This window comes from Lepisosteus oculatus, chromosome 7 (genome assembly GCF_040954835.1).
Source record: "Lepisosteus oculatus isolate fLepOcu1 chromosome 7, fLepOcu1.hap2, whole genome shotgun sequence".
Taxonomy (NCBI): Eukaryota; Metazoa; Chordata; class Actinopteri; order Semionotiformes; family Lepisosteidae; genus Lepisosteus; species Lepisosteus oculatus.
Window position 1 is genome coordinate 20879212 of NC_090702.1, and position 14614 is coordinate 20893825.

The 14614-nt window shown below is 36.7% G+C and overlaps 1 protein-coding gene across 1 annotated transcript in view; it reads right to left on the reverse strand.

Moving 5' to 3' along the window:
* The window catches only part of nav3 (neuron navigator 3), a 350214-nt gene extending 336193 nt beyond the window's left edge, over positions 1-14021 (reverse strand). Inside the window, exon 1 of the mRNA XM_015352852.2 lies at positions 13975-14021. The gene's annotated coding sequence lies outside the window, so the exon portion shown is untranslated. The remainder of the gene's footprint in view (positions 1-13974) is intronic.
* Between the last annotated feature and the right edge of the window lie 593 nt (positions 14022-14614).

A 14614-nucleotide genomic window follows, 5' to 3' on the forward strand; every position in this document is an offset into this window, starting at 1 on the left:
ATTCTGTTACTGAGGATGCAATGGGAAATATCAGGTGAAAGCTTATTTACAATACGTCTGGATCTTAGATCACATACAGTAAAACAATTACATTGAAGTGTGACTCACAAAAGAGAGAACAGCAGCTCTGCATCCTGTAGAGGTGACATATCACACAACGCAATATGCCAACAAAAATCTCAAGCCATGGTTTTAGAAGAGATAGGATTACAAGCACAACAAAACAAATTTGTATTACTCATGTACTCTTATAGAACATTTGCCAGTCTGAGCTACGCTAGGAAATTGAGCATTCTTGTTCTGACCTACAGTACTGCTCTTGCCTGCAATACCCCCTCATATATCCAGTCCTGTGTCTCTTCTTTCACCCCCAACGATTCTTCTGTCATCTTTTAGGGGCCTCTTAGGTATTGCTTCTATTTCATTCTCCTCCTTCTCATGCTCCTCCTCAGTACCAATGTAGCAGAACCAGATATCTGGGAACATCATGATTTTAAGGAATCAAAACTTGGGTGGCATCTTTGGATCAACTAGCTACTATCTAGCAAATGGACTGAATGGGCCAAATGGCTTCCTCTTCTTCGTAAGCTCTTACAGTACAGTATGTTTTTATGACTGCCCCATCTCTGACTTTTTGGGATTCCAAATCTAAAATCTACTTGCTTGCAACTTATAATCTGTTATTACCACTGCATTATTAATTCATGCTAGCTCCTGTGGAATCTTAGACCCCTTTTATTTAAATGTATTTGTTTGGCTGACAATTTTATCCAGAATGACTTACAGCATGCTTGCACACATCTATAAAGTTGTGTATTTTCACCTGGGATTTAAACACATCACCTTCCCGTTACAGGGCCAGAACCTTATCACTGCCGCCCATTTGATTTTTAGTTTTACCACGTGTTCTGGACTGCAATTCTTCACCTGATCTACCTTGTATCATTTTGTAAACTGGATAACTTCTCACACTGTTGTGGTATTTTAGATGTTTTCTTATATCACCATACAAAATATAACCTATATCATATGTATCTTTAACATATGTTTCATTGCATTTTGAATGCAAGTCATTTTGGTACTGTACATAAGGCATCAGTGAAAGAACTAGGACGCATCCCGATGCTTCCTGCGATACTCTGGGAGACTCGTACACAGTGGAGATTGTTCAACTTTCCACCAAAGCATGCAGAATTACACCTGTAGGAGACTACTGACATATCTCATTCTCAGACTAATAAACTTTAATTTACAGAGCTCAATAAGCATCTTCACTCTTTGACCTCCACTGAATTATTTTAATATCTGTAGACTGCACTTTGAAACAAGAACCAAATTAAACGTTGGAAAATATAATTGCTTAGAAGTTTGGCAGAAATTTCAAAGACTATGGGTCTTTTAATGTTTCATGGTTATCATCTTTGGCCTAAAACTGGGCTTTGAAGTTTTGATAATTAGTACCTTTTGCTGTAAACAAAACAGCAATTCACAATCAACAAGCTAAAAGAAAAATCTGGAAGTAGTGCACCTGCACTCAAAAATACCTCATAAACATGGACTAGATTTTTATCTGTTAAATGTTTTCATCACAAAAGCACAAAAGTTTTATTCCATTATTTGGCAGACTGCGCTAAATATTTTCCTCTGATTGATTTATTGTTTCAATTTTTGATTTCAAAATTCCACTTCCACTTCATCACTGCTGTCTTCACAGTGAATTTAAAAATATCAAAACTTATTTTATTATACTGTATACTGTAAACTGCATTTGTATATGGCCACAAAATGTAATAGCAGCAATGTAGTTTCTGGATAAGATGACTTACTATTGCAGCGAGCTTTATTCTGAAAACACTGCTGCAAGACTCCAACATAGCAAAAGTTTTGTTGTGAAATCTGTGCACATCATCTTATCGCATTTTCTTGCCTTCACTGGCCTTCTCAAAGATGATTTTAGTGGAATAGTTACTATAATAGTTGGATGTAGAAAACACTAATCTGAGCAGAAGAAACAAGAAAAAAACACACATACGTACAAAGCAGAGCATAAACAGGAAGCAGAAAATATTACATGGAAAAGATAAAAGCAAAAATTATATTCTATGTAAAAATATCACCAGTGTGCCATTGGATCCTAAGCCCACCTACCTACAGTAATGTCACTGGGTGAGATGGATTATTGTAAGTGCAATTAGGGAAACAGGTATAAACACCAGAGAGCAGGGATATGCAGGAAGACTTAGTGCACACAGATGTCACTGCAGGTGATATTGCTGAAATACTCCTGGGGTCTGAAACCCAGAAATACCAAACAAAGCTTATTCTGGGTCTGCTGGGCTACAGAGGAAAGCCCGGCCTTTTTATAATTGGGGGTTTGGAGTTTGTCTCAAGATAGCATAGATGCTTTCTTGCACAAACATACTGTTCACACACTCAAAGCACTTCAGACTATAATTCGGTCTCTGAATTTATTTACCGTATTTATCTGTATAATTATATTACAGGTGGGTAGCTGCGTCAGCATGCGTAGGCTGCAAAGGAACAAGTAATATGTTTATTCCATGCTGAAAAAAAGAATAAAGAAAACACGTTTCGGCCGTGGAGCCTTCTTCAGGTTGCTCACACCTGAAGAAAGCTCCACCGCCGAAACATTGTGTTTTCTTTCTTCTTTTTTTCCAGCATGGAATAAACATATTACTTATTCCTAATTATATTACATACCCATTTTGTGTTTCAGTACTATGAAAATCCCATTAAGAGTTTTCGAATAATGTAATTTTTTTTGTACTGACTGAATTTTGAGTAGTTCAAAAAGTTTTACAAGTCTTCCTAGTCTACAGTTAAGAGAAAAAAGGCAATGGAACTTCCTTAACTCTAGAATGCTGAGAAATCCGAGCAGAGCAGTTCTATTATGTCTAAATGCTAAACTCCTAAGAGAACATTCCTTTCATTCTAAACACTGAAACATAACATTTTACTGAAACAATACATGAGCATTCGTAATAACAAACATGAAGCTACCTGTATATCAAGAAATCTGAAAGATTATTAATAAGATTATTAAGATGTATTTTTTTCCTTTCGCCATTTACTGTACCCTTTCACAAAAGAATGTGCCCTGTAGTTTTCTTACAAACAGGCCTAAATGCCATTTCAGCATATTGTCACTTAATGAAACCTGGATTGGAGCCTGAAGACAGCTCGGCAAAGAAAATGACCTCCTCACTTTCCTGTTGTCACGGTAACTGACAGGAAAGCTGGAGCACAGCGTTCAAGGCTTCAGGTACCAGCTGTAGTTTTGTAATGCAGTAATTACCTGGCTTCAAGAGACTGCCTTACAGCAGCATTGATGGCTCATTAAATTAAACAGAAACTAGCCAAGAGGTTCTTCTTTCTTCTGAAGAAGGGATATGGACAACTTTTTTCTCAGCTTCTGCAGATCACAGATCATGTAAACGTTTGCCCTTGTTTGAAAAACAAGACACCACCTTTATGGATTTTGTTTTTCTCAATAAGCAGAGTTTACTTTACTTATAATATTATTCGCTCATATTTGTTCTGAGCAGTTTTGCCATATGTTGAATAATTTCCCAGGACTCTGCAAACTAGGGTCCTTGAGAATTCTACCACAATACAACAGATGGAATAATGACTTTTAAGTAAAGTGACCAAACTCTAACTTTAAATCCCCAAAACATGTTCGGATTTTTTACATACCAAAATAATTAATTAAAAACTACCTGTTAGAAAAAATGCAGGAAACGTGTGGTACAAACAAAAGGGCTTAATTTATTTTCTGCTACCTGTCCCAAACAGAGTTTCCACCACAGAAGACAGCTCTGACATTCGATTAAAAAAAACTTTCATGCCTTGTTGGTCACTGTTGAAAGCCCACCTCACTCACACACTGTAACACAAAGCAAGCTGATTAACTGCCTTTTCAAGAGGTCGATTTCTATTGACCCTTTGGTAGAACCCATTGGATATTTCCTTGAAAATCATTTAAGAATACATGACACTTTGCAGAGACAGATGACATCAGCCCCATGCTTGAGCTGAATCTTTTGTTCACCCTGCATTGCATTACCTAAATACACTTTCAGAAATATATAGTGCCAAAAAACAAGTATCCCTTCATAAAGGCATACAGAAAATTAATTGACCAAATCAATCACAAAATAGGATTACGATTTTAGTTACAGATCTTGTTTGAAGAGCAGAGACATTTCTAAAACCTCTGCATTGTTTTTATGTAGCAATTTTGTGTTACTCTTTCAGTAAGATATACAGTATTTCATGTTTACAGCTTTTTTAAAGGTCTATTTTTTGGCACTTGAATACTGTACAGTATACAGTGGTTATAGAATGTCACCACCCCGTTTCAAAATTTGTACCTTTTGTTGTATGACATCCGAAAATAAAAACAAATTTAATTAGGCTTGTTCCATTTTTATTTACATACAGTAACCCACATTAGCCAAGTGAAAATAAACCTTGCCTGGGACAGGCCGTCCCTCCAAACTTGATGACCGAGCAAGAAGGAGACTGATCAGAGAGTCTACCAAGAGGGCAATGGCAACATTGAACGAGCTGCAGGCCTTTATGGCAAAGACTGGGCATGGTATGCATGTGTGCACAATATCACAAGCACTCCACAAATCTGGCCTGTATGGGAGGGTGGCACGAAAAAAACACTTTTTAAAAAAAGCCACATCAAGTCACGTTTATATTTTTCTAAAAAGCACCTTAAAGATTCTGTGGCCAAGTGGCAAAAGGTGCTGTGGTCAAATGAGACCAGAATATACCTTTTTGGCCAGAATGCAAAATTGTATGTCTGGTCAAAACCCAATACATCTGACCACCTAAAGAAGACCATTCCTACAGTAAAGGTGGCATGGTGGTGGCAGCATCCTCTTGTGGGGGTGTTTCTCTTCAGCTGGGACTGGGGCACTTGTCAGGATAGAAGGGAAGATGGATGGTGCAAAACACAGGCAAACTGTTGAAGAAAACCTGCAGCCCTCAGCCAGGAAGTTGAAAATGGGAAGATGGTTTACCTTTCAACATGACAATGACCCAAAGCAAACCACCAAAGCAACAGTACAGTGGCTGAAGGACTGGAAGGTGAATGTCCTTGAGTGACCTAGTCAGAGCCCTGACTTAAATCCCATTGAAAATCTTTGGAATGACTTGAAGAGGGCAGTTCATCAACGGTCACCGTGCAGTCTGACTGAGCTTGAACAATTCTGTAAGGAGGAATGAGCAAATATTCCTCCTTCTGGGTATGAAAACTTGGTAGAGATTTATCCAAACAGACTCAAGACTGTAATTCAAGCAAAAGGTGCTTCCACCAAGTATTAACTCAGGGGGGTGTTCTCTTATCTAACCCAGTTATTCTACTTTCTTTTCCAGAAATTATGCTTTCTTTTTTTACTTGGATGTTGCAAGGTACATTTGTTAATAAAATTGGAAGAAGTCTGCTTTTATTTGTTTTCTTTTTGGGCTTTAGGGCAACAAAACGTGAACATTTTGAAAGGGGGTGGTGACTTTCTATACCCAATGTAATGTCTATTCCCATCATTGTATACGAAAACCACTTTAACCCTGATTATACTGTAGTTGCTCTACAATAGAGACAAAGCTTACTTGTGATAAAGTGCATGAGATTCTACCCACCACCATGGAAATGACTATTGTTTCCAAAGCTGGATTCGATTTGAATTCACCCTCAAAATATCTCTAAAGTTCACCACAGCCTGGTACTTTCATTGGGAAAAAGTCTCATAAGCCTGACTATAAACATACAGTACCATCTGATGACATTCTTAACTTCATAAAAGAGATCTAGACAGATACAGTACAGACATAAGTTTCAGCATTTGAATAGTTAATGGGGATATACAGTATACAGACCTCACAGAGTAATTAGAATATCTGAATTGCCTGTAGTTTGGTTCAAAATCATATGATGTTGAACATGAAACTAACCTAAACACCAAGTATTAACTGTTACGACCCCAAGTGTCTAGGGGTAAAGGGGTGTAACATTTAGGATGGTTTTGGATGCAGGTGGGTTTCTGGTGAGGGACTTAGGACAACAAGTTTGGTGCAAAAGGGATTTATTTTTAAAGTGAATAAAGTGACTGGTACATAAATAGGACACAATAACACACAGGGAAAGGGAACTAGAGTGGTGCCAAAGGAAACAAAATAAACAAAATGGAACTGGCTAATAAAGTGAGGGAAAGCTGATCTAACTACAAAACAAAAACCTGAAACACTCAGTCTTCGGCGTCTTCTAATGCCCTGGCTAACCTTCACTAACTACCCAAAAACCATACAAGACAAAAGGCACTCACCCTTCCTAACTAGTGTTACAAATACAAAGACAAACTACGTTTGTAGAATGTACCCATCAACGTTAACTAACCCTTAACACAAAGGTTCACACAAATATACAAGTGAACTACAAATACAAATAAGGGAAAAACAAGAATAGACAAGGAACAGAGTACAAAAGAACACAGAGGTTGATATAATATGTTTGGTCAAGGTAATAGCGAGATACAGGATAATACAAACAAACAAAAGTACAAGGAGAGGAACACAAACCAACAAAGCCGAAGCTATACGAAAACACACATGAAGCGAAACGAACGAAAACAGAGAGCCGGAGCCGAAGCAAAACGAAAGCGAAATGAAGATGAGCCGAGCAGAACCAAAGTCAAGCGAAAGCCCCCTTCGTTCTGAAAACCTCCAAGCTAAATACTGAATAAGCTGAGTCCTGATTGGTGGAGAGTTGATTGAAGATGATACCACAACGGCAAAGATGGATGAATTAATGAACCAATGGGAAGGGAGAACAACCAAAGTCAGGGAGTGTGGAACATAACATCAAAACAAACGCACATGGACCACACTGGGACGTAACATTAACACTTTTAACACAGAAGGGAGATTAGATACAGTAGTATCCCCCAAAAGTGAGGAACAGCCATGGAAAATGCAACATTTAATAATTTACTTTAAATGAAAGAAAAATAGGAAACTTGATCGAAAACAATTTGAAACCACACAATGCAATCCATCTGATTTGCAATACAGAGTTGCAAAGGTATTTGAATCACAATGACATTTTCGATCCTTCCATGATGAGAAACCCTGTTATTCCTAACAGGGCCACAGTAAACTAGAACCTATCCTGGAAGCATAGGGTGCCAGGCAGCAGTATACACTGGACAGGACCAGACTGGCATTTTATATTATTACAAAAGGGGGTGACTGCCTTTCTAAAAAAATGAGCTACAACAAAGTCTGGAAAATGTTTTATAACAGAAAGTTACTTCTGATGTTAATATTCTGTTTATGAATCCACTAATATATAGTTTGCAGTAATTGAGTGATTTGGTCGCTAAATGGTGAAAATAAATTTAAGGGATGACTGCTTATTGACTGTTAATTATTTTGCTTTCTGTACAGACTTAAATGTCTTGTGGCTGGAAGACAAGGGCAAGACCCATAGAAAAACAGCTTAGGCTTACCTAAAACAGGGTATTCAGAATGAAATAAAAAGCAGATAATGAAAACCAATTAGTTTCCAAAACAGAAAACTTATTTCACTTCTGGCCACGTGTCATCTCATCATAAGAAGTTATTTTCTGCACAAAAACTGATCTCATCAGGGGGCAGCCTTTTAAGTTACACACAAAATTACAATTATTGTATATAACAGATTCACTGTATACCGATTTTATTTAAGTTAAAAGCTTGATATTTCTTAGATGAATCTTCATCAGTTTATATTTATCCCACTAAGGGTAAACACTAGGTTTTACACTGTAGTTAAGAGATAAGCAAGGGAGACAGCACAGTCTATGTGAGACTTATGCTTGAAAAATCACTTTCCTTTCTGATCACTTTGTTTCAATCAAATTTAACACTTTAAGAAAATGAGGGATTCTTTAAATGTTTTTAACTATTTTTATCCATACACTAGTGTGGGAAGACACTAAATAAAACCTTCAGCGGATTCATGTCTGTACCTTTAATACTTCATTGAATAGTACAGTACTGTATGCCTCACCTGCCAGAACCAAACTACATTATGGCAGCCTGTCCAGGAAGCCAGGACAATTAATAGAAGTTCTGGGTATGTACAGTAGTAACTATAAAGAACGCAGAGCAGGTAAACCTGATTTTGCTTATTCACCCTCCTCATTAAGGTTTCTTCATTTTTTATGTGAATATATTTACTGTACTTACTACAAATAGTATTATGTGCTCTAGTTATTAAATTATTTCATTATTATTTCATTATTCCAAAAGTGAAAGAAAAATTTAATTCATGAACATACCCCAGCAGAAATAATTAGAGGGATATTTTTCATACTCGTACACAATCATTTTAAACCCCATTTTTCTTCCTATTATGTGCCACTGTCATCTTCTAGCACTGTCAGCCAGATAAGCAGCTGACATTCCTCAAGCAACACAACAAAAAAAATGCTCTAAAATGTGATTTTTATGCTCTCTGTTTGCACAAAAGAAAAAAATCATATTAGAAAACATTTGTATGTGTATTCATTTTCAGTATAAAATAAACACACGAACAAATAATGAGACAATTATTCTTCAATTAAATTGCTTGTGTTGACTCCCCCCAGTTTTATTCTTCAACAGACCCATATCAGTGCGACATAATCTTGTAATATCATGTCGGGATTAAAATAAAATCTTATTAAGGAATGCATAAGAAATAAATTGGCAGTTAAAAGCTCATTTAAATGTATGCAAGGTTGAAAGAAAAACACTGAATCACACCATGAAATCTCAATTTTTACCATGAACTATTAACATCAGAATGGTGTCAATCTACCAGACTTAATTCCCTTGTCGCCATTCTCAGCATGTAGCAAACGAAAGGTAGAATAACACAGAGGTTAAAGGTTGCAGGCCGGAGCGGCACATTGCATCAAGTTTATAATTTATGGCCTGTCTCTTTTTATAAGTCCAATACTCTGTCAACCAAGAAAGATAACAGCATTTATGTCTTTTTTTGCAACAAAAAATTCCAACAAATTCGTTACATTAGTAACTGTCAGGTTTATACGGTTCTGTTCAAATAAGATTCAGTTTTAAAATATACACCTGCATCCTATAGAGTGAAATAATAAAAAATCCCCTCTCCATTAAACAAAAAAGCATTCACAAGCTCAATAAATGGCATAAATCTGATTTCTCCACGTGCAGGACACAGTGCTTCACAGGAGGCAAGCCACAGAGTTCCTAGAGACATACTGTATAAAGCCTGTGACTCAGCCACCCCCCACATGCACAATTTTTCTCTTTGCAGTATCTACATTTTATTGAGCTGTAAATGCATTATTGGCAATACAAACTGCACTGCTGAACAAAAGCAGAAGCTGGCAGCAGGAGGCAAGTAAAGGCAATATAGAGTATCTCAAATCATACCTTGTCATTAACAGTTATTTTGGTATAATTAATCATTTTCATCCCCACACTTTAAGAAACAGTCTTACTAATATTAAACAATGGTACATTTAAGCATATTTATGTACAACACATCTACATACAGTAGTTAGCTAGAAACCACAAGTACAATCAGATTTTAAAGGTACCAGAGCCAAAGTCTCTTCACAAGAATTTCAATTATTTTATAAATTAAAATTTAATAAGCTGCACATACTGTAGTTTATTGTTTTTTTAATAATTAAGAACTGCAAGCAGTGTAACCAGAAAAGAATATATTAAGTATTACGTTCTAATAATACATTCGCTTTTCTTTTTTTAGATGTGCAGCAAAGAGCATGTCCAACTGTTGTACAATTTCAGAACTTTTTATAGAGAATTCCAAAACCGGAAAAAAAATGCTTCCTAAATTAACAAACTCTGTATTTGTAAACAAATGTATTTGTTAACCGCAATGCACTGGGAGTCTGGCTGTGTTTGCAGGCATCTTTAACAGTAGGCTCTTCTAGAAGTACACCACAGTTTAGGTGAGAAACGGAAAAGTATTTTCATTTCAGTAGTGTTCCTCTGTCAGTTCAAACTACTGAAGTTCCTTCTCATAACAAACAAAATAAACAGTATGTTTATTTTCTCCGCTACACTCATTGTTCCTCCACCCTCCACTACTACTCAGTCTAAAGGCCCAGACTGGTATGCTTTCTTCCCTTTTAAACCTGAAGCACGAGCTTCCCAGGTGTGTCAGTTTCCCTCAACTGCTTACTCCTTCCAAAAGTCCCAAGTCTCTTTGTTTCATTGTCTTCAAGCTGGCTCTCCATAGCTCCATTTCTTTTGTCATTCTGTTGGGTACGTATTTGTGTTCTACTACTCTTTCCCTCAGGGTGTTACATTATTTATTTATTCTCTCAGAATTCTGCATCCTCCGGCAAATGAAATTGCTCCATAAACATGACTCATGTCTAGGCTTTATTCGACACAATATCTTAGCAATAATTAATAAATATCCTGTATTACTAAAATTAAAATGACACTTAAATAAAAACTTGTTTTAAAAGCTTAAAACCTTAATCACAATGACATGAATTATTTTTACAGTAGGTAATGTGAAGGGAGGAAGTATCAGGTATTACTTTGGCAGTAAAAAAATATATTGTCAAGCCAGAAAAACACATTAGTTTAATTTATTAGATTGAAGAAGGAATACGCTCAATATAACATTATGAATCTCGTTATAAAATACTGTATAATTGATTTAGCACAACTATGCCTAAATAGTTTGACTGGAAGACTTTACAGTTTACTGATGAAATGGAGCAAATAATCCTGAATTTCACATTTCCCTTTTTTTCAAATTATTTTCTTAAGCAGGGTTAGAAAAAAACGTCCACATGAACCACCAAAGCAGTGGTGTAGAATAAGCATCAGCAAATTTGGAAGAAGATTTCTACTGCTAAAAATTTAATAGAGCAAGTTTAACCTACTGTTGCAGGTGGTAAATATGCGTCTGATACGAAAGAGGTACATATTTATGACTGAAAGTGCTTGTGTTAACCTTATCTGGAAAATTAAAACAATTCTAGGTCAAACTGGAACTGTCTTTATTGAGGATTATAACTAAAGAAAAGGGCTGCTTTACGAAAACCATGTGTAACACCTGTTAGAATGAATACAGAGCAATCAATACAGCACTCAAATGCAGGAATGAATCGTTAGAGATTTGTTTTTCATTCTGGGAAAATCCCGTTATGAAAGTTATTAAGGATGGTGGCACAGTATATGACACTGCAGTATAGACTCCAAAATACCTTAAGAACTCAGTTTTCGGTGATTAAACTGGTAAGATATAACACTGATTACCTGATGCTGCAAACTCACTCTAAACACACATGTGATCTACGCTAGTGTAATTAAATTCAGAGATGTATGCCTGCTCATTATCACTTTCTGACACAACTAATGCCCCGTATCAGCAAACTGCTTCCTGTCAATCTGTATGGTGGCTACTTGTCTTGTAACAGGATGTGGGGCAGTGTAATCATCGTCCACTCTAGCTCCTTAGCAATCCCTTGATCCTCATTTATTATTTATTAAACCTAACCTCTATGCACATGCTCAAAATGTGCATGAATGGGATGATTTGCAGATGCACACGGTAGAATACTGTACTGTCAGACAACCATTTATTCCTGGTAAGGATCACGACAACCTGGAGCCTATCCTGAAAGCTGAGGGCACAGGGTGCTCCTGAATGAATATACTGCTGTGTAATTAATGTTTTCTTAGAAGGCAGTTAAAACATATTAACTCAAAGAAAAAAAGTAGCTTAAAAAAAGTTAATTTTCAGACATAATTCTCTGTAATCTTTTAGAAAGTTTTGCTTAAATCTCATTCAGTTTCTGAGTGCATCTGTAAACATTAAGCAACAAATGGAGTAGACAAACTATATCGTCATATGATGCCTGTTTACTAGATACAGTATATGAAAACAGACATTATGCGTTTATGAAATGTTCATTATTGTGCTAACACTAAGATTTCAGTAATAAAGCTTCATTCACTGACAGTCTTGTAACCAACAGTGCTTTTTATTGGAAATCATTATTAACAGTAACAGCAAGCCACGCACTCCAGGAGAAATGCAAGGCTTCATCTAACACAGGCTAAATATAAATGCACTCATTCCTTGATGCAAAACTGATCTTGTTCCTTGAAAATTAATGTTATATTCAGTTGGTTGCTGAAAATTTCAAAACACTTAGTCTCAACTGAATTTTCACAGGAGATCAAATCAAGTAAGTACACACTGTATATTCTTAATGATCACATTCATGAGAAGATGAGCAGAAAAATCATCTTCTGAAAGAAGCCCAAGACACAAATTCTTTTCCGGTAAGGATGTATCACACTCCCTTTTCCAAAGTTCCAGATTTTGAAGAAAAGATTACAAATGGGTTTGATTTGTTATTGTATTGCTGATGGATGTTTTCAATGTATTATTTGCTACAGTACATGACAAGAATGGTAGTACAAACTGTTCTGTCTTTAATAGCAGTATAGATAGAAAATATACAGATATGCAGAGAGTTCTACACAAGGGTCTGAAAATTTGAAGACCTGCTCCTTTCTGCTATATGCTGTATCAATGACCCTGTTCAGATAATTATTCACACTGCTGGCCAGACCTGGCTCTCTGCCAAGCTCTTGACAAACTCCAAGTCTGTACACTGTTGGCCTGTGTCTGCAAGCTCACTCTGAACTGAAACATCAGAATGCTGTGGGTCTCTGCAAGGAGGCAGAGTGAAGCAGAACAATCGTCCAACCACCCAAAAATATTCAGGCACATAGCCTTTGCTATGGAACAAGTAATACCTGTAGGTTTATTCCATGCTGAAAAGAGAAGAAAGAAAACACAACGTTTCGACTGTGGAGCATGTAACACCCGAAGAAAGCTGCACACCAAAAACGTTGTGTTATCTTTCTTCTCTTTTCAGCATGGCATAAACCTATTATTCGTTCCTTTGCAGCCTACGCATGCTGACGCAGCTACCCACCTGAACTACTTTAGCCTATGATAGACTGCCTATGAGTGGGCACTGCTATAACAAGCCTGCTTTACCTCATTTTCCATTTTGAATGCATCCAGTTAAATTACTGCTCATTCCCCACTTGTGCAGACAGGACCAGGGCAGCAATTAATCTCGTAAATACATACAGTATATGCAGTGCTATTTGAAATTATTACAGAATCAAGCAGAGTTCAAGGCATTCCTAGTCAGAAAGTTAATAATTACACACAAACCAGCTCAATTAAGTGAACATTAAATTAATCACAGATGGTACTGTACCTGCTAATTCCATTTCTTGACAAGCTGCCACAGCATTTGGTCTGTGGACCAGATTCATATACAGTACAGAGCAGATTTTAAACTGGATAACAATGCAGAAATGCACCGAAAATGCAGATAAAACTATTGCTTTCCAAATTTTTCAAAGTGATTTATGGTTATTTATTTGGTGAATTTAGAAATTAATAAACAACATTATCAAAGTGTACTAAAAGTAAATGCTCTACCAACTCAAATAATGCACATCTTATTTTGTGCAACAGGAACACTACACTACTAACACAGAATAATAATGTAATGTCCCTAGAACCAAGAAACCAAAAACATTAAATTAGTGTTTCCATGCTCCACAAAACTCATACAATATTAAAAATATTTCTTACCTCTGCCTAAAGCTTACCAAATCCTCCAAGTAATCATATTTTTAGCACCTATCTACCAAATCACACAAAATCTCAACCAGTCTTCACGGCACAGGCCTCGCTCTCCTATGGAGAGTGGGAAGATATCTTATCAAACAAGGTTACAAAATGCCCCTCAAAGCCACCAATTACACCTTGCCAGTTTCCATTACAAATTGCCTTCCCACTGAGCCCTGAAGATATCCCTAAAATCATGTCCATGGCATTTGACTAGAATTACTTACATTATTCCTCTTCTGCAGACCAGCTGTACATCCCAGTATACACTCCAGCGGAGCCTTCCCTGAGTCTGTGTAGAAGGCACTGTGAAAATGATGCCTTTCCTCCAAGAAGAAGATTGCATTGCACTGATGAAATTTTAATGGTTCTTTTAGGAAGAATAATGAACAGGCATGTCTCTGGGGAGCTACACACACGCCGACTCACAATCACGAACACACACATACGCATATCAAACATGGTGACAGCTCTTCTCCCAGTTCCTGATGCTGTGAATGGAAATCCGATAGAGCTTACACCAGTCCTCACACTTTTCTTATCACAAACATGTACTGTAGAGCACAATACAAAAGGCCTGTTTGGAAGCTGTTTTTCTATGGAACCAAAACTAACAAAATGTTACATTTAAAGAAGAGCTGTTGTGAGCCAAAGGCTTATTGTTCTTTTGTGCAAAAAATAAAGGACCTTGGAAGACAGAGAGACACCATAAGCCAGCTGTAAGCACATTTGCTTTCAGCTACATTAATTGTCTCATGAATCAAAATAAATTGTGATGCTTTATTGCCAAGCACAGACATTAAACAAGAACTCCGACTCTGTTCAGAATTAAAATAGAACCCTTTCAGAATCTGACAATTATACAGT